This window comes from Panulirus ornatus, chromosome 46 (genome assembly GCF_036320965.1).
Source record: "Panulirus ornatus isolate Po-2019 chromosome 46, ASM3632096v1, whole genome shotgun sequence".
Classification (NCBI taxonomy): domain Eukaryota; kingdom Metazoa; phylum Arthropoda; class Malacostraca; order Decapoda; family Palinuridae; genus Panulirus; species Panulirus ornatus.
This window is the reverse complement of record NC_092269.1, coordinates 1912721-1937274: the sequence shown is the minus strand read 5'-3', so window position 1 is coordinate 1937274 and position 24554 is coordinate 1912721. Positions and strand designations below refer to the sequence as shown.

At 46.3% G+C, this 24554-nt stretch overlaps 1 long non-coding RNA gene across 1 annotated transcript in view; it reads left to right on the top strand.

The window, feature by feature from the left end:
- The window catches only part of LOC139763351 (uncharacterized), a 39493-nt gene that overhangs the window by 1603 nt on the left and 13336 nt on the right, over positions 1–24554 (top strand). Inside the window, exons 2-3 of the long non-coding RNA XR_011716098.1 lie at positions 3174–3278; positions 7982–8172. This is a non-coding gene — a long non-coding RNA (uncharacterized lncRNA). The remainder of the gene's footprint in view (positions 1–3173; positions 3279–7981; positions 8173–24554) is intronic.

The window sequence follows — 24554 nt, the reverse complement described above, 5'->3', positions numbered from 1 at the left end:
CCTTTGACCAGTATGATGGTGTTGGAGGGAAATGGGACGAACCCTAGTCAATATTGGCCCGGGGTCGTCAGTACGACCTCTGGCCGAGAAATTTCACCCGAATAATGAAGAAACTACGACCATTTGGCCGGATAACGACCCAACAGGGGTGAACAGCCCGGTCCAGGGAACTAAAGCTGAGTCCTCATGCTGTGCTACATCTGCTACTGTTATTTATTTTTTGCGTTCCTGTTGCTGCTACTTCTGTTCTTCCTACCGTTGCTTCTGCTGTTACTTACTGATGTTGGTTTTCTCTCATTTCTCCCACACTTCCTTTCGTTCGCGGTGTTCTCTCTCTCTCTCTCTCTCTCTCTCTCTCTCTCTCTCTCTCTCTCTCTCTCTCTCTCTCTCTCACACACACTAAGTAACCGAGGAAATTATTCATGCACTCCGCAAGGTCGCCAGAAGGCATCATATATTTTATTCACGGGAGGAAACTGCACTAAGAAGTATTTTCTGCGCGATGGTTTACTTAGCTGTTAGTACCTGTATGTTGCCATGCGTCGACCAGTAATCCTGGGAATACTTTAACGTTATGAGGAACAGTTATGGAACGGTAGACGCTGATGAAATGAGCAGTAATGGGAGAGTAGAGTGTGTTATATATGTATGATGTAGTTAGTAATGCTCAAGAAGATCCTCAAGTAAGTATAGATTGGCGTACATAGTTTATGTATGAGATGAGATGAATGCTAAATTCACCTTCAGCTCAAGTCTGAGTGGAGCAATTAGTGGCCGCAGGCAGCTTGGTACCCACAGGGCTGAACTATCCTCAACAGATGGATAAACTAGTCACTCCTCATTTACTTGTTAAGGTCCCGTCTTTAGTGATCATTCCACTTGGTCGTCGTCGGTCTGATGAATTTGTATGTCTACTTAAAGTTTGAGTCGTCTGGGCTTGAGCATTTTGTTGTGATGATCATCATACATCATCGCACAGTTCCTGGTGACGAACGAGTCATTACGCTATACCGAACGGCCACTTGAGTAGTTTGTCTTGTGGAGAGAACACGCCAGGGTCTTGTGGTGAGGTCACCCATCGTTTTGTTGTGAGGTCACACGAGATAGTGTTGTGATGTCACTCAGAGGGGTCTTGGTGTTGTAGTGACACTGTATAGTATCGCCACAATAGTGTAGCAACATTATACAATATTACTACAGCATCATTCCCTGTCCTCCAGTTATGAGAGAGGGAGGACAACAGCAGGTGCTGACGCCTTCCGTGGAGAATAGATCGTTTTCGTTGATGAAGTGATGATATAGATAAGGACGGGTGTCGTCTGGATTGTGTTGAAGTTATAAACGATCTTTGAACACTGCAGAGTGTGTCCGGCCAGGAATGAAGTACCGTAACGATCAAACCATCGTTGAAAACAGTTATCATAAGTGTGTTGATCACGTCGAGGCCGGGGTAGCCGATAGCAAGCCGTGTGTTGGGCTGACACACACACACACACACACACACACACACACCTACCTCTGCTATGCGAGCTGCCTCGTCTCTACTTCTAATACCAGGTAATGTACTGGGCTTGAAGAGCGGACTTTAATATCCCAGCTAACCTGCTCTGGTGTACCCTAGAGAGACAGTACCAGTGCTTCGTGTTGGCAGTAGCTGTGGGGTCTCCTGTTGGCAGTAACTGTGGAGGTCGAGTGTTGGCAGTAGCTGTGGGAGTCGGTATGGAAACACTTCGTATATATCGTTTTCATCCTTGTATAACCAGTTGTATTACGTGGGTTCCTCTAACCCATCTGGGACCTGCTTAACCCCTCTCCCCTCTCTCCCTCTATCCATCCGTCCATCCCTCCCACAGCAACTACAACCCCTCTCACTAAAGCCTCCCAGAAAAAGTTGTGATTTCCCTCCTCGAGTTGTGGTGGTGTTGACATCACGGGAACTCAAAGACGGAGAGAGGAAACACCCCCGCCCCCCTGCTTACCCCTACATAAAGCTTACAAGATCTCGTTGTTGATACTGGGCGATCGTCTTTACTCCCCTTGGCTACGTCGGGCGAGGATGGGAGTGGGTGGTGGGTGGTAGAGAGGAACTTTACTCCGTCGGTAAGTTCCCTAGCCTGAAGGAGACGCTGAGGGAGGAGATCTCCGGAGGTCTCCTTCCCCGACCAGAGGGAAATGTCGGACCGCTTTGTTCTGTGAGGTCTCGTCCCTCGCAGGAGACACGCTTCTCCTGGGTTAAGAGAGAGAGAGAGAGAGAGAGAGAGAGAGAGAGAGAGAGAGAGAGAGAGAGAGAGAGAGAGAGAGAGATTTTCTTTTATCATGGTTTCTTGACGTGTGTGAGGAAGGGGGAGGAGCCGTGGTGGCTTAGGGAGGAAGGGAGGGAGGGCTTGGCTCTGGGGGCTTAAGGAAAGATGTTTACTATCTTGGTGTATGAGGGAGGAGATCTGTGCTGCCCCGGCTTGTAGATGGAAGGAATAGGTGGCTTGTGTCTCTCTTGGGTTCATGGGGAGAGATTTGGTTCTTCTGAGGAGTTGGGGTTTGGGTGGGGAGGTAGGTTGGAGAAGGCTTAATTCTCTTGATGTACGGGGCTCGAGGTGGGGGCTGGGTTCCCGCAGTTTACAAGAGGGAGAAGGCCTTGTGATTGGCTGGTTGGTTCCGGTGAGCGAAGTTTGGAGAGTTTTGGGATGAGAAGAGACGGAACGAGACAGAGAGACAGAGACATGATATTTATTGACAGAGACACGAAAAGAAAGTCTCGTGATGAAAGACAGGAAAAGAAACATACCACATTATTTACGGAGAATTCCTCGATCTGTAAATATTTTACAAGAAAGAGGCACTGACTGGCAGTGTTTACATTTGCTTATACACCACTGTTTCATCTTTCGTTTCCGTGTTGTTATACAGCTGTTTACTCTTTCCTTGTTTACGTATTACTGATCAAATGTTACATTATCCTTTCTGTTTATTCTATTATTCTAACGTGGCTGAAAGAAGGCAATAAAAAACGGGTCTATTGGTTGTGTAGTTCAAATGTTGGATTATTATCATTATTAGTATTATTATTATGATTACTATTATTATTATTATTAATATTATTATTATTATTATTATTATTATTATTATTATTATTATTATTATTATTATTAATATACGTATCATTTTCTTTATAACAGTGACAATGAGAGAGTGAGGAGAGGAGGTGTGAGGCTGGTGCTGCTGCTGGAGAACTGGTTTCATGAGGTCAGGAATGTCAACAGGCCTGGGATTGACCACCTCAGGTAAGGTTCGTGATAGATGAACAGACAGGTATCGTCTACTTGGTTGTCTTAGAAATGGTGAGGAAGAGAATCAGACTCATCGTTAAGCTCTAGATAGAACGACTTTTAATGACGACGATGTAATTGTTGAGGAAAACCTTTTGACCTAATCTTTAACGGTCAGGTCAAAGGTCAGACTATCATACTCTAGGGTGGTACAGTCGTGCGCAAGGGTCGTACCTTCGTACACAAGAAGGGAAGAGTCGTGCCTGAGGATCGTACCGTCGCACACAAATAACGTACCGTCATGCCTATGGATCGTACCGTCGTATACAAATTACGTACTGTCGCGCCTATGGATCGTACCGTCACAGACACATAACGTACCGTCGTGCCTATGGATCGTACCGTCGTGTACAAATAACGTACCGTCTTGCCCAAGGATCGTACCGTCCTTGCTCCAAGGGATAACCAAACATGGCCCAGTGTACCATCGTGACTTACTGGCCACACACATCAGGAGTAAATAACTGGGGCTGACGGGCAAGAATTTTTCCCCCTCGTGCCGAGCAATAACTCGAGCTGAGGAACAGCTGGCACGTGAGGCTATATCCTCCTCCTCGAAGATTGCCCTCACCTCTTGAGGCTGACTCGTAATTATGAGGTAGACAACTCTCATGAATGGAAGTTTGAATAACTAGCTACCAAGAGAATCCTACAGAAATGTAGTTTTGTTTCCGACGTTTACCGTAACATACTAACGTGATAAAAGTATAAGTGGTCATACTTACAGCCTCACTTACGCAGAGTGTAAGTAGTCATACTTAAAGATCTTAACATGCACTTACCGGAAGAGTGATTAAGTGGGATGAACAGACGAATAAGCAAACGACTTGTACTTCAGCACTTGTGAGTTATATTAAGTGTGGTGTAAAAGTAATTAAGTCACTTAGAAAGACAAAGTCACACGAGGTCTTGATCAACCCGAACGACATCATTACTTATACGTGACTAGGAGTACTTAACACACGACCCAGGTTACTTAACAGGTCCCACAACGACTTGTCGTACTTATGACGCGTTCGTCCTCCCGTACGACCATTAAGCACTGAGAACTGAACAACCTCATTCTGTCTTCTGAAAAACTAGCAGGGTTCGCGTGCATGGCAACACTACAGCAACAGAAGTGTTTCTTTTGTACAGAACTGGTATAACATTGTACATGTCCAGGGTCTGATTCCCTGTACTGGGCAACCTCGTTAGTGCCAAGGGTCGTCAGCAGGCAGTAGAGGGTGTGTGTTTTGTCTTGCTTAACTGTCGTTGACCTCAATAACCCTCATGAACGGCGTTAATCCTCAATAACCTCGTTAACCTCCTCCGACCTCGTCTGGCATTATCAAACTCGTTCATCGTCAGTAATCTCGTTCAGTCTCGTTAACATTAGCCTTAACCTATTGGTCAATGACCCTTAAGGAAAACAACCCCACTTCGTGTTGGAACCATCCCATCATCCACCATGAAATTACAAGTTCAGGGAAACACTCGGCCATACGTCACCCAGACATACGTCAACGTGTGTGGATTTATGGGTGGGAAGTTCCATAATAAATCCGGATTTAATTTAAAGGAAAAACTAAGTTATAAACCTGTTTCTATTGGCAGATGGTGGACGCGCAGAAGCAGTAATTTGTTATGAAAGATTCAAATGTGTTTTTAATGATGGAAATGATCTATCTTTCTGTGTGGGGAAAAAACATTTAGTGTTATTAATTCGCAAACTATGGTGTATTGTATATGATGGCTCGCCTCTCCCAGGAAGCAGGTGTGGTGCAGGCAGGTGTGGTGCAGGCAGGTGTGGTGCAGGTAGGTGTGGTGCAGGCAGGTGTGGTGCAGGCAGGTGTGGTGCAGGCAGATGTGGTGCAGGCAGATGTGGTGCAGGCAGGTGTGGTGCAGGCAGATGTGGTGCAGGCAGGTGTGGTGCAGGCAGGTGTGGTGCAGGCAGGTGTGGTGCAGGCAGGTGTGGTGCAGGCAGGTGTAGTTTGCTTCGTTATATTATTGATATTTTCTAATCCCAGATGTGCTTTGGTTTACGATGGCCAGGTTAATTATGGTTTGATTATGTATGAAACGTTAAATGTATTAATCATACCTGATTGATATCAGTACTCAGTAATAGTGCGTTTAAATAAACGTGAAAGATTATCGCGTTTACTGAACGTAAGAACATTGAAATGGGACGGGGTCTGGGTTCATAACTGTAGCTGGACTGTAGTGTATTACAGCAAGACTGTTCACTGGACCACACTGTACCAGTTTTATGTTAAACATGTTTATTCCTTAATGTATTTCTCTCTCTCTCTCTCTCTCTCTCTCTCTCTCTCTCTCTCTCTCTCTCTCTCTCTCTCTCTCTCTCTCTCTCTCGAGTGACTGTGAAGACGATGTGTTGTTTTGTGTCAAGTCCTTCATCTCCAGGGATCTGGTTACCATGGAAATTTCTTTTTTCCTCTTACGTCCAGTGTTGGCAGAGATCACGTGATTTATCATATCTGTTCCCTGACTTGGTTTAAGAGCGTCAGGGTTTATACGTCGTAGTCAAGACATTGCGAATATTGAAAGCACCTTTTATATGGTTCCATAAAGGCATACTAAACCCGCCTTTTGAATGGCTACATATAAAGTACATATAACGACCTTTTCAAAAGTTGTTTAAGGAATACTAAAGAGACCTTATAAATGGCTATGTAATAAGGTATAATGACCTTTTAAATGGTTGTATAAGGCATACCAAAACGACCTTATAAATGGTTGTATAATAAAAGACCTTTTAAATGTCTGCATAAGGAGAACTGTGTTTTGTTATTCATTTGATGTTCTCAGCTTTGAGGATGACTGTTAAAAGCCTTTGCTCTGGCCCAGACAGAGACCAGGCCACTGTGACTGCTCATCCTCGTGCCTTTTTGAAGTTTATTAATCCGTTTTGGTCATACTTGACGAAGGAGAATAGAAAGATATCAGCGCACAGGAACAGTCTACTGTATCGCTCTCTTAAAGGGGAAGAAAGAGTCTTCACACGGAACCTGGTTGGTCAAGACCTGGCCCATCAAGAGAGTCCAATTTTTTTCTTTTCTTTTTTTCCTCCAGTGTATTGTGTAGTGGAGCACTGTTATGGCCCACAGATGGCTACGAGGGTATAGCCATATATCATATATGGTGGTAAACAGTGATATATGTACGATGGTTTCTCACGTCGAAACGACAGCTCGGTCCTGGATATTTGAGAACGGGTCATTTCTACAGGGAGAATATTGGTTGAAGATCAGGATTGGGTAAATATTCGTGAGTAAGACCGGGTCGATATATGTCAGGTATATAGCTGACTCATATACTGTTCATCATGAAAAGAACTTTGATCTCATTGGTCGGGTCGATATATGTCAGGTATACAGCTGACTCATGTAATGTTCATCATGAAAAGAACTTTGTTCTTATTGGTTGTGATTCAGATTTTCGTAAAGATGAAATCTTGGTTCCTTCATTAATGTTATTAAAGCATTGTTCTACATATCTAACTTTATATAGATGTTGTGTAATAACAGCTCAGAGTTAGATCTTTATATAGACTAACTGCTCATAATTTACTAAGTGCAAATCCAGGAATATATCTAACGGGTTATACAATGCATATATTGTAGTAACAATTCATGTTAGAAATAAACTTTGACCTCAAATGATTGTTGTTAGAGTGAACGATAATTGGGCAATTTTAGCTGACCATGTTTGCAGGCTCCTGTAGTGGACAGAACACTCAGTAATAACTGTATAACAATACAGTATATAAATACACATCCGGTTTAGAACCAGTTCAATGACTGTCTTTACTTTCAATATTAATCACAGGATCATTTCGCTTCCCAGTTCAAAGCCATTCGCATATCAAAGAGTTTTCCGCTCTGGGAAAAATTGGAAATAAGAATTTTTCTTTCTCGTTGGTGATTGAAAACGACTGATACATTAATAAGGAATAGATTACTTCTACATAATGTGTTACCTTTCATCGGTTTGATCCTGGGGTTATCAACGATATCAGTGGCGTTAGTAAACCATATATTGTATAAGACGTTAGCAGAAATTCGGTGAGTGTAGTATCGACATATTCGAAAGCTGGTAGGGATATAGTGCCTCTAGTAACCATATTGGCATATTCGTTACGAGGTAAGTATTACTCTAAAACATGACATAGTGTTGGTGGAATTCCACCATCGGCCATAGTGTGTGGACCTGATGGGTGGACATATTGCCATTGGGAGTCCCACATGTACCCGTGGACCTAGTGGGGCACATAATAGAGACATTGTGTGTTTGTGTGGGTGTGTAGTTGCCATTTGTGACAATAGAGGGCTAGGCAGGTGGCTACATACAGAGAACAGAATCACACACACACACTCACCCATCCACCCACCCACCCACCCACACAGACACACACACACACACACACACACACACACACACACACACACACACACACACTCACACACACACACACTCCCGATTTGTCCAGAGGTACACCACAATCCTGCAGTAGCAGCAGGAGCGGACGGAGAAGTAGTCCGTCTTCTTCCAAGTGTTGGCTCGCTGGTAAACGCAGATATTCCATTATAAACATATATGCAAATTTTATTCCAGTGTTCTTTGATAACTTAATCAGATTTTATTTGTCTCCGTAGCGCACTGAGGTGAGGCGAGGTCATGCATAATCTAGCGCTCCCTCGTCGGCTGGGAGTAAGTGCATGACACCCCGGACGAGGTGGGGCGCTGTTGCAGAAGAGAGGTGGTAATAGGGGAGGATACAGAGGTCGTTAACCGGTTACCCCTGGCGGAGGAGGAGCAGCTCAGACGATCACTGGTCAAATGTGAGGTAAGGCCAACCATCATTACGTCAGTCAGTAACACGCCGTAGGTCATAGAGAGGAGGGAGGGTGACCTCTGTCTCAGGGAGGGAGGGAGGAAGGGAGAACATGGGAAGGGAAGTGACCTGACGCTACATTATGTGGTTATCTACTGGAGGATAGTAATGATAGTTTTCCCTCTTCTCTCAGTCATGGAACCAGTATAGTCATGCTGAAGGCCCCTCCCTACCCATCACTACCAACAGCCAGCAGGACAAAGCGGTGTAATAGCATGTAGCAACTGTAGAGTACACTACCTTAGACATTCTGTAGGGAAGTGGTGACTAGGCATCATTCCTAAAGACTTGCTGGAGTGGTGTACTGTGGGCAGGAGGCTGAGATCTGAAACGAGAAACAGAGGATTGATTCTGTGATGACGTTACGTTAATGGGTCTTTATGTGGCATGTTTAATGATAACTGTTATCATTAGATTGCTTGCGTAGCTGTGGTTTAAAGACGCTGATAATCCTCACATAAGCAACATATGGTTGGAGGTTGTTCCAGTGGTCTACAACACTACAGCTCAGGAACACTGTGTACGAGTTAGTATCACAACTTCCTTTTGATTTCGTTCCATTGTTTGCGGTACATGAGTCTGTCTGTGGCAGATGTGGGATGTTATCCTATGTTGTGTGGCCGATGACGTTCATTTGTTTTGCAAGCTTATATCAGATCCCCTCAGAGTCTGCATCTTTTGGAGGGAGGAAAGTAATCTAAATCTGTGAGTCTTCATAAAGTGTATTTCTGAGTGATGGAATTGGTTTTGATCCTCTTCTTTGTTTTCGTTATATTATTGCAATACCTATGATGATGATGTTTGGTGACTAGAATGGAACAGTGCATGCGAGTAGAAGTCTAACTAGGGCATGGTAGGGAGTGAGTACTGCATTGTTTTATATAGTTTGCATTTCTCTTTTATAAATCCTATTTTATTTGCTTTATTGCGTGCAAGAGTCTGGCTAGGGAGGGAGATGGTGGGCCAGGTACAAAGGGAGGGGACGGGCCAGGAAGTGTGGAGGTTGCCAGACCAGGGAGGAAGGAAGGGAGATGTGGAAATATGGAGGAAGGTGGAGAGCCAGGTAGGGAGGGAGGAAGGGGCTGAACCGGGGAAGGGCTGAGCCAGGCAGGGAGAGAGAGAGAGAGAGAGAGAGAGAGAGAGAGAGAGAGAGAGAGAGAGAGAGAGAGAGAGAGAGAGGCTAGATCAGGGAGAGGCTGAGCAAGGGAGAGAGAGACGGGGGGGGGGGGGGGGAGGGTGCCGGGCCAGTGTGGAAGGGAGGTAGGGAGTGGATGTATCATCAAAACTGCAGCAGGCCAGGTGGACGTGCTACACCCCTGTAAGACACCCATTATGGCCAGGAGTGGGGGGAGGGGGAAGGGGAAGGGGAGGAGGGGGATGACCCACACTGTGATATCCCGAGTGTGTCCCTTTAACTGTGACGTCACACACGCACTCACACACATCCCCCACCCCCCCCACCCTGTGGTACTGCTGCGGGGTCTCATAAAGGCCCCATTATTTCCCCACCTCCAACCTCATTACAAGCTCCCCATCACCTGTGACACCCCATCACCACGCGTGACACCCCATCGACTGAGAAAACCATGTTGAGCTTCTCACTTCAAGATCGTCACTGATTGGCTACGTAACGCCGTTATAACGTTGTTACATTATGTGGGGGAAGATTACGTATGAGAGACCATTGCTCACACACACACACACACACACACACACACACACACACACACACATAATGAGAGAAAGGTGCGGTAGAGGTGTGGTAGTAAGAGCTGTGTGACAGAGCCGACCAGGACGTGCTGAAGTGGTATAGACTAACTGGGAAGATGAGCGAAGAGAGATCGCGTAAGAGGATCTACGTAGTGGACGTGAGGGAGGGAAGAACGAGAAAGAGGCTTTAGGGTATTGGGATCCAAACATTCAGGAGGGTGAGAGGCTTTCATGGGATAGAATGAATTGGATAGATGTGGTATATGGGGGGCGACGAGTTGACTGTAGGGCATAGCTACAGATCATAGCCGAGCGGTTAGCGTTCCCAGCTACCACGCAAAAGGTCCAGGTTCGAATCCTTGCTGTTGGAGGGCATTGCATGTTCTATGAAAAATGCGCGTTAGTATGCACACACTCTCTCTCTCTCTTTATATATATATATATATATATATATATATATATATATATATATATATATATATATATATATATATATATGTATATGAAATCTTGTTGGAAATGCTAGAGCCATAAGTAGAACGTATGTCAAAAGTGTAAATATATTTCTGAAGCTACTTTTACCCGCCAGCGCTCCGGCCTTCCTGCACCAGAGGGTATTTTCACCGCTACATTACACACTCAGTGGACGTAACGTGCGCTGTAGTGCGCCGCTGGTCTGGTACTCCCCTTGGTTAGACTCAGGCCAGGCTGGACGGGGGAGTATAATTATGCAGTGGCCCACTTAGTAGTATACTCCTGTGTAGAATTGTATATACATGAACACAGTGTACCTATGTATAGGGTTTACATGTATATATTCCGTGTATACATGTATACCCCGTCTAGAACTACACTGTGTATGCATGAATACATTATATATACATATGTATGTTGTGTATATATTCAGCGTATACATGTATACACCTTGGCACCATCGATCATAGAAGAAGCGGCTCTCACTTCTATTATCTGTATAGTCTTGCTTCTGAGGCAGCAGGCTCTGATGATGCCCCGGGTGGCATGCTGTGGGAGAGGTTGATCAGGGAGAGTGTCTGGGAGAGGGGAGGGGAGAGTGTTTGGGGGAGGGGAGAGAGAGAGAGTGTGTGTGTGTGTGTGTGTGTTTTGGGGGGAGGGGGAGGGGAAAGAGAGCGTTTGGAGGGAGGGGAGAGAAATGTTCTGATGGGAAAGAGAGAGGAGAGTGTGTGGAAGAGGGTGGGGAGTGCCTGGGAGAGGAATGGGAGGGTATGTGTTCGAGGAGAGGAGGTAGTGTTTGGAAAAAATGGGAGGCTGTGTAGGGGAGGGGAGGTAGGGAGAGTAAGGGTGTTAGTGAGAGGAGAATGAGAGGAGGCATATGGGAGTAGGCCCAGATGGCTCTCACAGAGGAGGACATAGTGGTGTTACTCTCCCTTGACCACTGTGGTCAATATGGTGACGTGGTTCTCGGGACACGAGACGCGGACACGCCCCTTCGATTTCCACACTCACTAAGGACATAATATATTCCTCCAGGGAGCCTCGGAGAAGACGATAGCGTCCCGTGACATACCTCAGAGTCTGGGACTGTCGAACATAGCGTCCCTGGACACTTATGGTACCTTTATAGGGTTGGTGGGGGGGGGGATGGATGGGATGATTGGGTCCTGGGACGCGTGGCGTAATCCCAAGGTGGGTAAGGGGGCAGGGTGGGGCAGATGGTGGCACTCATCCTTTATCCCTGCCACCAAGAGGACGACTTCCCCCCTCCTCCCCTCTCTATGCCAGGTTGCCCACCACAACAACAACAACCCCCCCACACTACCCCCCGCCCCCCTTCTCACCCACCCCCACCTCCCATCAATTTCTAATCGACATTGTCGTCAAATAACTACGTCTGAATCACCCGCGAAACAAAGTGGTCTGGACTGGCGCATCGATTTTCAATTTTGAGATCCTCACTAGAATGTGTTGGCCCAGCGCCGTCCCGTCCCTCTCTCTCTCTCTCTCTCTCTCTCTCTCTCTCTCTCTCTCTCTCTCTCTCTCTCTCTCTCTCTCTCTCTCGTAAGTGAACTTAATATTCGACGAAGGTTTGTGGGAGATTTATCGGCGGGGAAAAAGAAAAAACCCCCGGCGTGTTGTGGCAAGTGTCATGGGTGAGGGTTAGCGGCCGTGATGGATAGACTTGGGTGGAGGGAGGACGGATGACGGATGGTCATCACTGGTGGCTCGATGGATAGGGGAGGGTAAGGTTCCTCCCTCCTGTGGGTCGTGGACGATTGGGAGGTCGTGTAGGGTGGCTCGACCCCGGCCTGGGGGGTCGAACACGACTAGCAGGGTTTTCTGGACGACTAGGAGGTCGTGTGAACGACTAGGTGGTCGTGTTGGACGACTAGGGGGTCGTATGGACGACTAGGAGGTCATGTGGACGACTAGGAGGTCGTGTGGACGACTAGGAGGTCGTGTGGACGACTAGGTGGTTCCTGGTGTGGGTTGGTAGGTAGGTCTAGCTTCGGAGGAGGGGGTCCTCTCTCTCTCTCTCTCTCTCTCTCTCTCTCTCTCTCTCTCTCTCTCTCTCTCTCTCTCTCTCTCTCTCTCTCTTTAATAACAGACCCACATAAAAACATGCGTTAAGTATTTGATGTGATTCCCAGCCGAGAACGTTATATTTACGTGTGACTCCAGACTATTGATTTATTGGAATGACCCATAATTACTCGTAATGAAATACTGCGTTGAATGAAATGTTTTTCCCCCGTAACTATTTCGCTTCCAATGTAACTGTGTATTCATTATATATGATATATAGATAAGTGTTATAATACCGGGACCAGTTTGATAAATGATAAGTATTTCGCTAAATGAGAATTCTCGTGTATTGTTTATTATATGTGATGTTGAGAATAATTAGTGTTATGGAAGAGTACATAAAAACTATTATGGGTTATAATAACTAAAGGTTGTTTAATATAATCCATGACTCGTACGTATTGATATTACTTAAAAGGTGATAATGTTATCATATAGATAGATAGTGTCTGATAAGACGTAGTGTTATCATTTGGTTGTTCAGCGCTTGTGTTTTCCCGACTGTGACTTCTGCCGGAAGTGTCATCGCGAGGTGGGTTAAGCCACACATGACGCCCTTACGTCTGTCACTGTTTTATATCATTATATTCCACCACTGGAGCGAGGTGTAAGCCATGACGTGGTCTCTCTGACTGTTCCTACTGTGCCAGTGATGTATGGGAGGAGATAGAGGCGGACGAGGTAGAAGGACTGTTGTGTGATGTGTACCTCTAACATATGTTCCATCATATGTCTCTTGCGCTACATATCTCTACCATATGCACCATTATGCACGATCATTTACTTCCGTCAAGAATCACCGAACGATTCACAGGTGAAATCGTAACAAAATCAGCCAAGCTGTGCGTTCCCTGCCGTCAGCCCGACCTGGATATAAAATGACTATGAAAAGACCATAAAAAAAGTGGCTCACTGAAAGGGATTCGCTGAGGACGTGGAATATGGTCGACTTGATTTCGAATGGCTGATAGGCTGGCGGACAGGAGGAGGAGGTAAAAAAAAAAGGTCTCCTTATTCATATTCGTGAGGCGGGTGACAGTAGGTAGTCGAATTAATTCAGCATATTCGGGACCACCGACCAAATGGATCTTTGAATCAAACTCTCTTTTTCTTTCTCCAGAGAGAGAGAGAGAGAGAGAGAGAGAGAGAGTAAATGTGAGATGTGTTCATTTGTATTTTCTGAAGACATACAAAATATACAATCAGTTGTAGAAAGAGACCCCGTGTTGTAGGTATTATACAAATTGTGAAAAAAAACGGTAGAGTGGGTCTCCTGATGGTCTGTGCCAGGTCTTCCGTGGATGATTCATGGTTCGTAGGTGAGGTCTGGTTGCCTGGTGGGTTCGTGGGGTCGTACTTGATCCTCCGATTGCCCCAGGTCGTTCTCAGATACCCGCTGGTTGCATGATGGGTTGCTTCAAGTCGTCCCCAGGTGGTTCCTGGTCGTACCTGACTGCGGTCGTGCCCTTTAGATTACCCAGGAGTACGACGAGGTAGTGACTTGGTGCCCCTGGGTCGCTTGGATGAGGATAGTGAGTCCAAGTATGAGGTGTGTCGAGGACTGGAAATGCTGAGGGACTGGAGTGTGAGGGAAGGTATCTTGTAATAACTTTTCGTCTTGAGTTAACCAATGTCACTTGTTATGTTGTCTTTTATGGTTATCTTCCACTTTCACTTGCCTTCTTCTCTTTCATTTCTCTTCCTCCTCCTCCTTGTCCTTCTCCTCCTCTTCTTCCTCTTCCTCCTTCTCCTTCTCCTCATCCTTCACCAACATGGACCCAGCCCCAGTATATCCTACACTCAGTGTTGTTGAAGATTTCCTTCACAAGTCATCAGTGTTGTTTGATTTCTTTTTAATCAATCAAATGGATTTCAGTCCTGTACCGCTGGCTTACAGTCGTGTGTCGTGTTATTTATACAGTTAGGATGAGGCAGTTTATCCTGGATGGCAACATGAGATCTAATAGCAACTTATTTCTTCAAGGGACATCTGACAAGAACTTGAGACCTCAAGGGAACTTAATATTTCTTGAGGATTCTTAAGATTAAAGTTGAATGGCAACTTTGAAGTGGGTTGGGAGTGATTGGTTGATTCCCTAATGATTTTGGTGAGTTATGGAAGATTTGGGTTGTTGGTGTATATCCTCTATCATGGGTCACTGTTGTTGGTTGTGGAGCTCGATGTGAACCAACGAGGTCACAAGAGCTGCGTCCGATTCCGTCGCTCGTGTTCCCGAAGCCATCAGTTTTTATGGCCAAATAGAACACAGGAGTGAGTAGATTTATCCCTCATTCGTTATTCACACGAATGTGTTACTTTTAGATTCAGGTCTTTATTATTCGAGCGAAATTCAGCTTCAGCTGAACAGTGTGATAGCGAGGGAAGACACACGTACGAACGTATCTAATTTAGCATCCGGGAAAAGCTAGTGTGATTTTGTTTTCCAGGAGAAACAAGGTTCATTTCACTATACAGTATTTTATGGCCTGCTGGTGAAACTCTGTTATTGCTTGATATTAGGACGTTCTATCATTCTAATGTATCGGCTTGTGTTGAGGGAGGAGAGGAGAGGAGGTGTGTGTGTGTGTGTGTGTGTGAGTGTGTGTGTGAGTGTGTGTGTGTGTGTGTGTGTGTGTTGAGACGGAAGGTGGTAGAAAACTTTGCTGGAATGATAATTAAATATAATTATTTTCCCCAAATACTACAGTTTCTTTTTACACGAACCTGAGCAGACTTTAACGTGTGTTTACCCCGGGAATTTCTCGTGAGGCTGAGGTGTAAGAGGGTGGCTGGACGAGAAGCCGGGAAACAGCTGGAACTCTGGAAGTATTCCTCTCCTTGCTTCAGCGTCCACCATATTGTTTATACATTTCTTTTCTCCTGTTCGTGAAGATAGGTAACGTGAATTTTGTTCCCTACATATGTTTCCTCTGTTCTCCTTTATATACTTGTGTAGATATACGTAAGTTACACAGTCTTACGATCAGTGTAGTCTGGGTGGGTGAAGGACACGACCAGACGGTGTAGTGTGTGTTGTCGTGAAGCCCTGGTGAGATGTAGCCATTTGTGGCTGGAGTGTTAAGCTTTCTCCCTCAGCTGTGTCGTCAAGGTGGAGGTATGGGGTTGGGTGTTTGGGGTGGGTGTGAGCAGTGTGTGTGTGTGGGGTGGGGTGTGAGCAGTGTGTGTGTGGGGTGGGTGTGTGGGGTGGGTTTGGGCAGTGTGTGTGTGGGGTGGGTGTGAGCAGTGTGTGTGTGTGGGGTGGGTGTGTGGGGTGGGTGTAAGCAGTGTGTGTGTGGGGTGGGTGTGTGGGGTGGGTGTGGGCAGTGTGTGTGTGTGGTGGGTGTGTGGGGTGGGGTTGGGCAGTGTGTGTGTGTGGGGGTTGGAAAGGATGCGTCAGAACCCACCCACATACCAAGCATCGCCCGATCTATCTCACAGCTTTCTATCCTCTCGACCTTTCCCCACCTATCCTCCATCCTTCCCTCTCCTTTCCCAGTTATTCTCCCTTCTACCCTCCCATCCTACCTGTCTCCTTCCCTCCCCCTCAGCCTCTCCCCTGCCTGCTTCTCATCCCCCTTCCCCCCTCAACTCCCACTCCTTCAGTATGTCCATGTCTTGCCTTCTAAAATTCCTCTTGACTTTTTTACGTCCCTTGAAGTTTCAGCTGTTCCAGCCCACGACTTCTCCCAGTACACGAGGCAGTAATTCAACTTCGACCCATTTTTTCTTTCGGAAACTCCGTGGCAGTGAAACAGCCGACTTGTCGCCGAAAACTGGTGGATTCTGTTACGGTCTAGAGATTGTAATTCTTCTGTGAGCAGCTGCGCGGAGGGTTGATCCGTCCCTGTGTGGAGTGATAGTGCCACACATGTGGAGGGTTGATCCCCGTCCTGTGTGGAGTGATAGTGCCACACATGTGGAGGGTTGATCCCCGTCCCTGTGTGGAGTGATAGTGCCACACATGTGGAGGGTTGATCCCCGTTCCTGTGTGGAGTGATAGTGCCACACATGTGGAGGGTTGATCCCCGTTCCTGTGTGGAGTGATAGTGCCACACATGTGGAGGGTTGATCCCCGTTCCTGTGTGGAGTGGTACTGCCACAGATGTGGAGGGCCTTCCTCCACCTTCCTGGTCAATACAGTTCACAGGGAATCAATTCGTTTCATTAACTTCATCACATAATGACCTTAACCCTTTGTTCTCACTCGTACTATAATTTCTTTGAGTCTTTCTTAATTAGTTTTGTTTCTGTTGGTTAGTGTTGAGGTGTTCGCGTGCTTCCTCCTCCAGCACAGTCACGAAGCGCGACGCACGACACAAAGTCTTACGTTTACCGCGAGTATTGGAAGCTTCAAGTATTCGATCCTTTCCTCCTCACTGGAAGAAGACTGCAGGCCTTTTCACATGGTATTCTATCCTATTCCAGATATTTGTCTTCTTTGTAGAGGCGGGCTAGTCATCACACGGAGAAAAGGTGATCCTTTTCCCTTTATTTTTTTTTTTTTTTGATCGTGTTGGAGGTTGATAGGGTCACTATTGTCCATGGTCGGTGTCTTTTACGGTCCCATCAGAGGAAGAAGATGTCGAGGTCTCCTGTTTACAGTGGTTGGTAATAGCCTTTTACCTGTGTCTCAGTCCAGGAGAGCATGGCGCTTCTAAGGTGGGAAAAAAGGCTTCTTATGTAATCACATGATAACATTCTAACACGATAGACTCGTTCTTGTGTTCTCTGTTCATCAGGATGAGTCACAGTTGACGTCAGGGGCGGCTCAGTGCTGGTGCCGCTTGTTAATCAGACGCAGGTAATGAAAGGGATCGCGTTATTTCCGGAGATAATGGAACACAAACACTGGAACAGCTTAGGTCTCGTGGCTGGCTACTCTCAGAGCCGTGTGTGTGTGTGTGTGTGTGTGTGTGTGTGTGTTCTGACCTAGTGATGAAAGTCAGCGGTTGTTGATGAAGGCTTGTTTGTGGTGTTGACCAGATTTGTTTTGGTTTGACCTTTGCATTATTTTAGGGTCATTGGGCAGGTCACTGAGCCAGTTGTCCAAGTCATTACATCGAACCAGGTCGAACCAGGTCCACGGCAAGTCAGACTCTATGTGAGTCAGTATAACAGACACTTCAAGTCATAGGTTTACAGTGTACGGGTATGTGTGGTCATCTGTCTTGACCAGGGTTGAGGGACAAGACTCTAGGCTCTATACATACCCTGCAAGGGCGAGGCTGGAGCTAGGTTAGCCACTGTGGGAACACTGTAGAAAACTTTGATTTCATATAAATGATACAAACTGGCTCAAAAGATCTGACTCATGTAATGTAAGAATATAATACCACGTGAACGTCAGTTTTAAACCAACACACGTCACTTGATCACACAACACCTTGAACAGAAATGGGTGCCATCGGAAATACACAAGAAAACATTTTTTTTTCTCGTGAGGGATGAAGATGTTTCCTTCAACAGTTTAAATGTAAACTTGTGGTGTGACGGCATGTTGTGGGAGCACCATTATTTCCTGCAGGCGCCTCCCATTATTTTACAAATGAAATATCCTGACAGCTTAAATAACACGGGGAAGATTTGTATCCTGAATTGCTCGTCGTAAATCGTGTGATGAATTACGGAGTCACCAGGCGACAGCTTTGGCACCCCCCCTCAACCCCCCCCCCTCGCCGCCCCCCCTGCCCCTTCCTCAGTGCCACAACTTGTGGTGAATTACATGAGTGCCTGGCCTGGCCCGTCCCTCCCGCCAGCCGCTGAGCGTGGCACATTTGGCATCGTCACACACCCGACGACTCATTATTCTAATAGGGAGGTTATACCACAGACGTACATGGTAAAGTGTACAGGTGGACGTACATGTACTTTCATACTAATATCACCAACGGAGTACTTCCGTACGAACGACCCATGGTACTTATATACTTACGTACGACTTACAGTACTTACATACTTATATGCGTCTCATGGTACGTATATATTTACGTAAGACCAATAGTACTGAATTATATAGACCCATGGTACATATATACTTACTCACGAACTATAGTAGCTATATACATAAGTACATACACACAGCCTCACCAGCAACACACAGTATCACCAGCAACACACAGCATCACCAGCAACACACAGCATCACCAGCAACACACAGCATCACCAGCAACACACAGTATCACCAGCAACACACAGCATCACCAGCAACACACAGCATCACCAGCAACACACAGCATCACCAGCAACACACAGCATCACCAGCAACACACAGCATCACCAGCAACACACAGTATCACCAGCAACACACAGCATCACCAGCAACACACAGCATCACCAGCAACACACAGCATCACCAGGAACACACAGCATCACCAGCAACACACAGCATCACCAGCAACACACAGCATCACCAGCAACACACAGCATCACCAGGAACACACAGCATCACCAGGAACACACAGCATCACCAGGAACACACAGTATCACCAGCAACACACAGCATCACCAGCAACACACAGCATCACCAGGAACACACAGCATCACCAGCAACACACAGCATCACCAGCAACACACAGCATCACCAGCAACACACAGCATCACCAGGTACTGGCAGGATAAGCTCACAATAGCAGACGAATATGAGATTGTGAAACTGTCATCTGTGACTGCCCTGCAAAACCTCGTTAATACGATTACACCAACTGATCCGCTCGAGTAAATGGAAGTGGAGTTTAATCCCAGTATGTCCGGCATGATTAATAGATCATACTAGAGTTTATAGATAGGTTGGTTAGCGCGTCTATACAAGTTATGGTTGTCATTTATCTATTTTATACCTGGTTTGAACCCACTGGTTAGCTGTGTTGTTTGCGTGTGTTCTGAGTGTTGCTACGTGTTGTGTGTCGTAGTTAGGTCTGTTGTATGGGAGTTGATGTAGTTCATTAACTACCTGGATGGCGTTTCAGTCGTCTTCAGTTTATATATCGACCCGCCACACATCTCGCTTGACCCTAACACCTGAAAGATGATTTATACTCGTCGTAAATACAGATGTTCATACCACCATAGCCACTTAGGCAACAGTGGGAAGGTCCACCATCTTAATTCTGCTTATTCAGCAGTGGAAAAAAAAGTCTTTTCATTTCCATAGAAATTACTGATAGCTCGTAGGTCCTCCTCGAGGTGAGTGGGACCTTGGGTGTGTAGGTCCTCCTCGAGGTGAGTGGGACCTTGGGTGTGTAGGTCTGAACTGAAGGTTTAAGGAGGAAGATAACTTTCCTGTGAACACCATTGTCGATTTAGTATGTAAATTGCCAAATCCACTCTCGTGTGTGTGTGTGTGTGTGTGTGTGTGTGTGGAAAATGTCGAATAATCGAGTGTGGTCAATAGGCCGGATCCAGCACGTAAAATACCGTTCCGTTGGAAGATCTAATTAGATAACAAAATGAAAAGAACTTCAAGAGAAAATAACTGGTAATATCCAGGTAATGAACGAGTGACCTGAGATTAAAACCATTTCATCTGGAAGTAAAAGATTCAACTTCGGAAAATATTGAGCTTTGTACAGCTAATACAGGTTTAGTGAGCGCCATCCTTGTCCCACTGTTGTACATTATAAGTATATAAGGAAATGGTTTGTACGTGGAGAATCTTGTCTTTTATATGTAATTTTCCTGACGTGAGTCGTGAAATTGGCCCTGTGAAAAGGCAATCATACTAATGACAATTGTCATCAGGGTAATGGACAGCGGCAATGGACCAAAATGATGTATTTAACTGTTACTATCCGGTAAATGGTTACTGCTTCGCTGCGAGTTGTGAGTTGTGTTGCTGCTAGTGGACGGGGGCTCGAACCCAGTGTTGCCTCCAGCAGCAGAGGGTGTGAGTCTGTAGCCCACACGTCATGGATGTCAATATTGGCTTGATTCATACGGCAGAAAAACGTGGAAGGTTAGTGGTGGAAAGTGGTGTTACCGTGAGCATTTTAAGTTCTTGAGCACGACGGTACGACCCTTGAGCACGACGGTACGACCCTTGAGCACGACGGTACGACCCTTGAGTACGACGGTACGACCCTTGAGCACGACGGTACAACCCTTCAGCACGACGGTACGACCCTTGAGCACGACGGTACGACCCTTGAGCACGACGGCACGACCCTTGAGCACGACGGCACGACCCTTGAGTACGACGGCACGACCCTTGAGCACGACGGTACGACCCTTGAGCACGACGGTACGACCTTTGAGCACGACGGCACGACCCTTGAGCACGACGGCACGACCCTTGAGCACGACGGTACGACCCTTGAGTACGACGACACGACCCTTGAGCACGACGGTACGACCCTTGAGTACGACGGTACGACCCTTGATCACGACGGTACGACCCTTGAGCACGACGGCACGACCCTTGAGCACGACGGTACGACCCTTGAGCACGACGGCACGACCCTTGATCACGACGGTACGACCATTGAGCACGACGGTACGACCCTTGAGCACGACGGTACGACCCTTGAGTACGACGGCACGACCCTTGAGCACGACGGTACGACCCTTGAGCACGACGGTACGACCCTTGAGCACGACAGTACGACCCTTGAGTACGACGGCACGACCCTTGATCACGACGGTACGACCCTTGAGCACGACGGTACGACCCTTGAGTACGACGGCACGACCCTTGATCACGACGGTACGACCCTTGAGTACGACGGTACGACCCTTGAGTACGACGATACGACCCTTGAGTACGACGGTACGACCCTTGATCACGACGGTACGACCCTTGAGTACGACGGTACGACCCTTGAGCACGACGATACGACCCTTGAGTACGACGGTACGACCCTTGAGTACTGCTATACGACCTTTAAGAACAGCTATACGACCCTTACGCGCGGCTATACGAACCTTGAACACGTCTGTGCGACCTATGAACACGCTATACGACCATTAATCACGGATATGCGACCCTTGAACACAACGTTACGACCCATTAGGAACAGCCATACGACCCTTGACTGTACTGACCCTTGACTGTACTGCAGTAAAGGACGGGTCAGAGAACACAAAAGCATTTATCACAGATCATTTGTCGTCGTAGATGTTTTCTAAATGACTGAGAGGAAACTGGAGTCCTTGTGTGGATGATGTCTGACATTATGAGGTCAGAAGTGTGACGAAAAAAAAAGAAGGTACTTTGTAACTCAACCCCGTGTTGTTAAAACCTCATGTATGGAGGGGGACCTTGTGGCTCAGCCTCGTGCATGGGGACCTTGTGGCTCAGCCTCGTGCATGGGGACCTTGTGATCCAGCCCCATGCGTGGGGAACTTGTGGCTCAGCCCCATGCATGGAACCCTGGTGGTCCAGCTCCATACATGAGGACACTGGCACCAGATATATTACCACATCAGCCAGTAAGTAGAGGGAAGTAGGTGTTACATTATCCCCGTCCTCGGGTAAAAAGGACAGTAAAGCTCCCGCTGTTCAGCAGATGACGAGGACATTACCACAGCTGGAGGTCTTACTCTGTCTGGATGACACCTTAAAAGCAGCTCACAGGGGCTCTGCAACCCGAGACACGAACCTCTTTATCACAGTATGCGTTGAGACGTTCAGCTGAGATCGTCCTGTTGATCATAGGAACGAACCTGCGATTTCTCTTTCTAGTGTGGGTTTAAGTGTTGAACGACGATCATCCTGGTAATCGCAGAGACTCTCCTCCTCCCTACACTTGTCTTTTCATACTTTCCAATTATCTCCTTTTGTTCTGGATTCTCCTGTAACCTCAGTGAAGTGCTGTGTGTTGATGTTATCATCCCAACTTCCTTGGAAGTTGCCTACGAGTCAAAAATACATCATGTATATCATCCCTAAACATCTCACAATCTATGTACTGGAAGGCAACTTTGATGGTGCTATAGATTACGTCCCTCACGATCTTCCTGTCCTAATGTTATGGTGACAAGGTCGGCCTGGAGCCAATTCCTTGGTCCTTCCCACAGCAAGATTTTTCAATCTTTTTCGTCGATGTTTTGCTCTGAATTCTGGTCTTTTGTTTAATCCCTTTCTCATCTTCATGGCTTTGCATTTAGCAGGATTTGATTCTATTTGACATTTGTCTCACTACAGCTTAAAGTTTGCCTAGTTCATTTAAAAGTATTTCGCGGTTCAAGGTTTCATATCGGAAATGAATGAGCCAGTGTGAAACGAAACTGTTTCGAAAATATAGACCTCGTGTTCAAGTCATCCTCCATCGATTCCCGGTAGACTTATGGGTAATTAGTGGACCTTGTGTCCATATCTTGTCTGTTGGTTTACACGGGATTCTGACGAAGTCTTTATGGGATTTCTGTGTGGTCGGGTAGGCTCTGGTTCACTTGTCTCGAAACCTTATAGGAAATGCCCCGAACGGGGCCCCTCGACCCCGTGTGTTGATATTTTTGTTGCCTTCCATCTGGAAACCCGTGATAGACTTACCAGTTTCCATACATGGTAGATAAATACAGTATATTACTGTAGAATTGCGATGTGAAGCGCGAGTACGTACAGATGTAGTAGCTTCGTTACAGAGATACAGAGGTTTGAATACAACGAAGCTGTTATTGCTTTAGACATCAGAACGGCTTTGGTGATTGATGGCTCTATTTCCTGGGACGGATTTCTGGGTTGACACGCAATTAAAGATGTAATTAATATCGTAGGCACTCAGCCCACACTACCGCTGGGGTAGAGCGCTACCTCCGTACGCATACATGATGTCACAAACGTACACAAAAGTTGTGTATATGTTTATCCTACAGAAGGTAAGGTCTGTAGACTTGCTTCTTGGCCCCGTCTGTATTTTCTACAGTTAATTTCTCAGTGTACGTGTCTTGCACAGGTTGTGTGTGGTGTTGTACTATCAGTTGTTGGGATTAATTAATTCTTGGTTGTTAGATGGAACTGTATTGTTGACTCAGTTGGATAATTGGGTTGCCTGGTTGTGCTCATTACTGAACTGGAACTTGATAATTAGACTATGAAGTTAGGGAGATAAAAACCTGTATCGTACTCGTAGGATGAGCTACGTGACCTGGTCAAGTATGGTATCATGGGGAGATCACCATGTGGTATGATATCATGGGGAGGTTATCATGGGGTATGATATCATGGGGAGGTTATCATGGGGTATTATATCATGGGGAAATTATCATCATCATCATCATTCCTTCGCTTGTTGAAGCAGGGTAGATTTCTTTCTAGTGCAATATTACTCCATCCTGACTCATTGTTATTTACAAGGACGGGTTATTTACAAGGACGGGTTATTTACAGGAGCGGGTTATTTACAGGGGCGGGTTAGTAAAGCGAACAGCGGGGAGGGAGCTTGGATGGTCCCCCTGTGACCTAACCCACGATGGCAGGGGAGGTGCCACACCCCACTGCAGCAGACGGTCTACGCAGCCCACTGTGGCAGGGCGCCCCTGAGCAGACACTGGCTCCAGTACGACATTAAAACGTCAGACACCTTCTCCCTGTGAAAAGTGACGTCACAAATGGTCGTTGGAGAACTTAATTACTTAATTACTTAAGAAGTCCTTAAGTTCTCTTCTCTTCTGTCCCCTCACGACCACATTTTGTAGGTAAAACCGTCGCTTTACTGAGTGTGTATTGTTTCGAGTGAACGGAGGAGAGAGAGAGAGAGAGAGAGAGAGAGAGAGAGAGAGAGAGAGAGAGAGAGAGAGAGAGAGAGAGAGAGAGAGAGAGAGCAAAGTCGCCCTGAAATGTGTAGTTGGGTCGATGGTAATGACCCGAGTCTTTGCAAAGGTAAGGTTTAAATACTCCGGTAATGGTTGCAATAAATGTTTCATTGAGAACGAACACATTTGGGATGTGATTGTGTTCAGTAGGGCGAGCGCTGGTAGACAAAACCTACTAACATCACCCAAAAAAAAAAAAAAAGTTAACTTTCCCCCAAACCGAATCTGATATATCGGGATGCAGAATTGGGAGGAAAATAAAGGAAAAGTTTTATACTTTGTCGAGGTTTGAAAGGCGAGGGGGAGGGGGGGG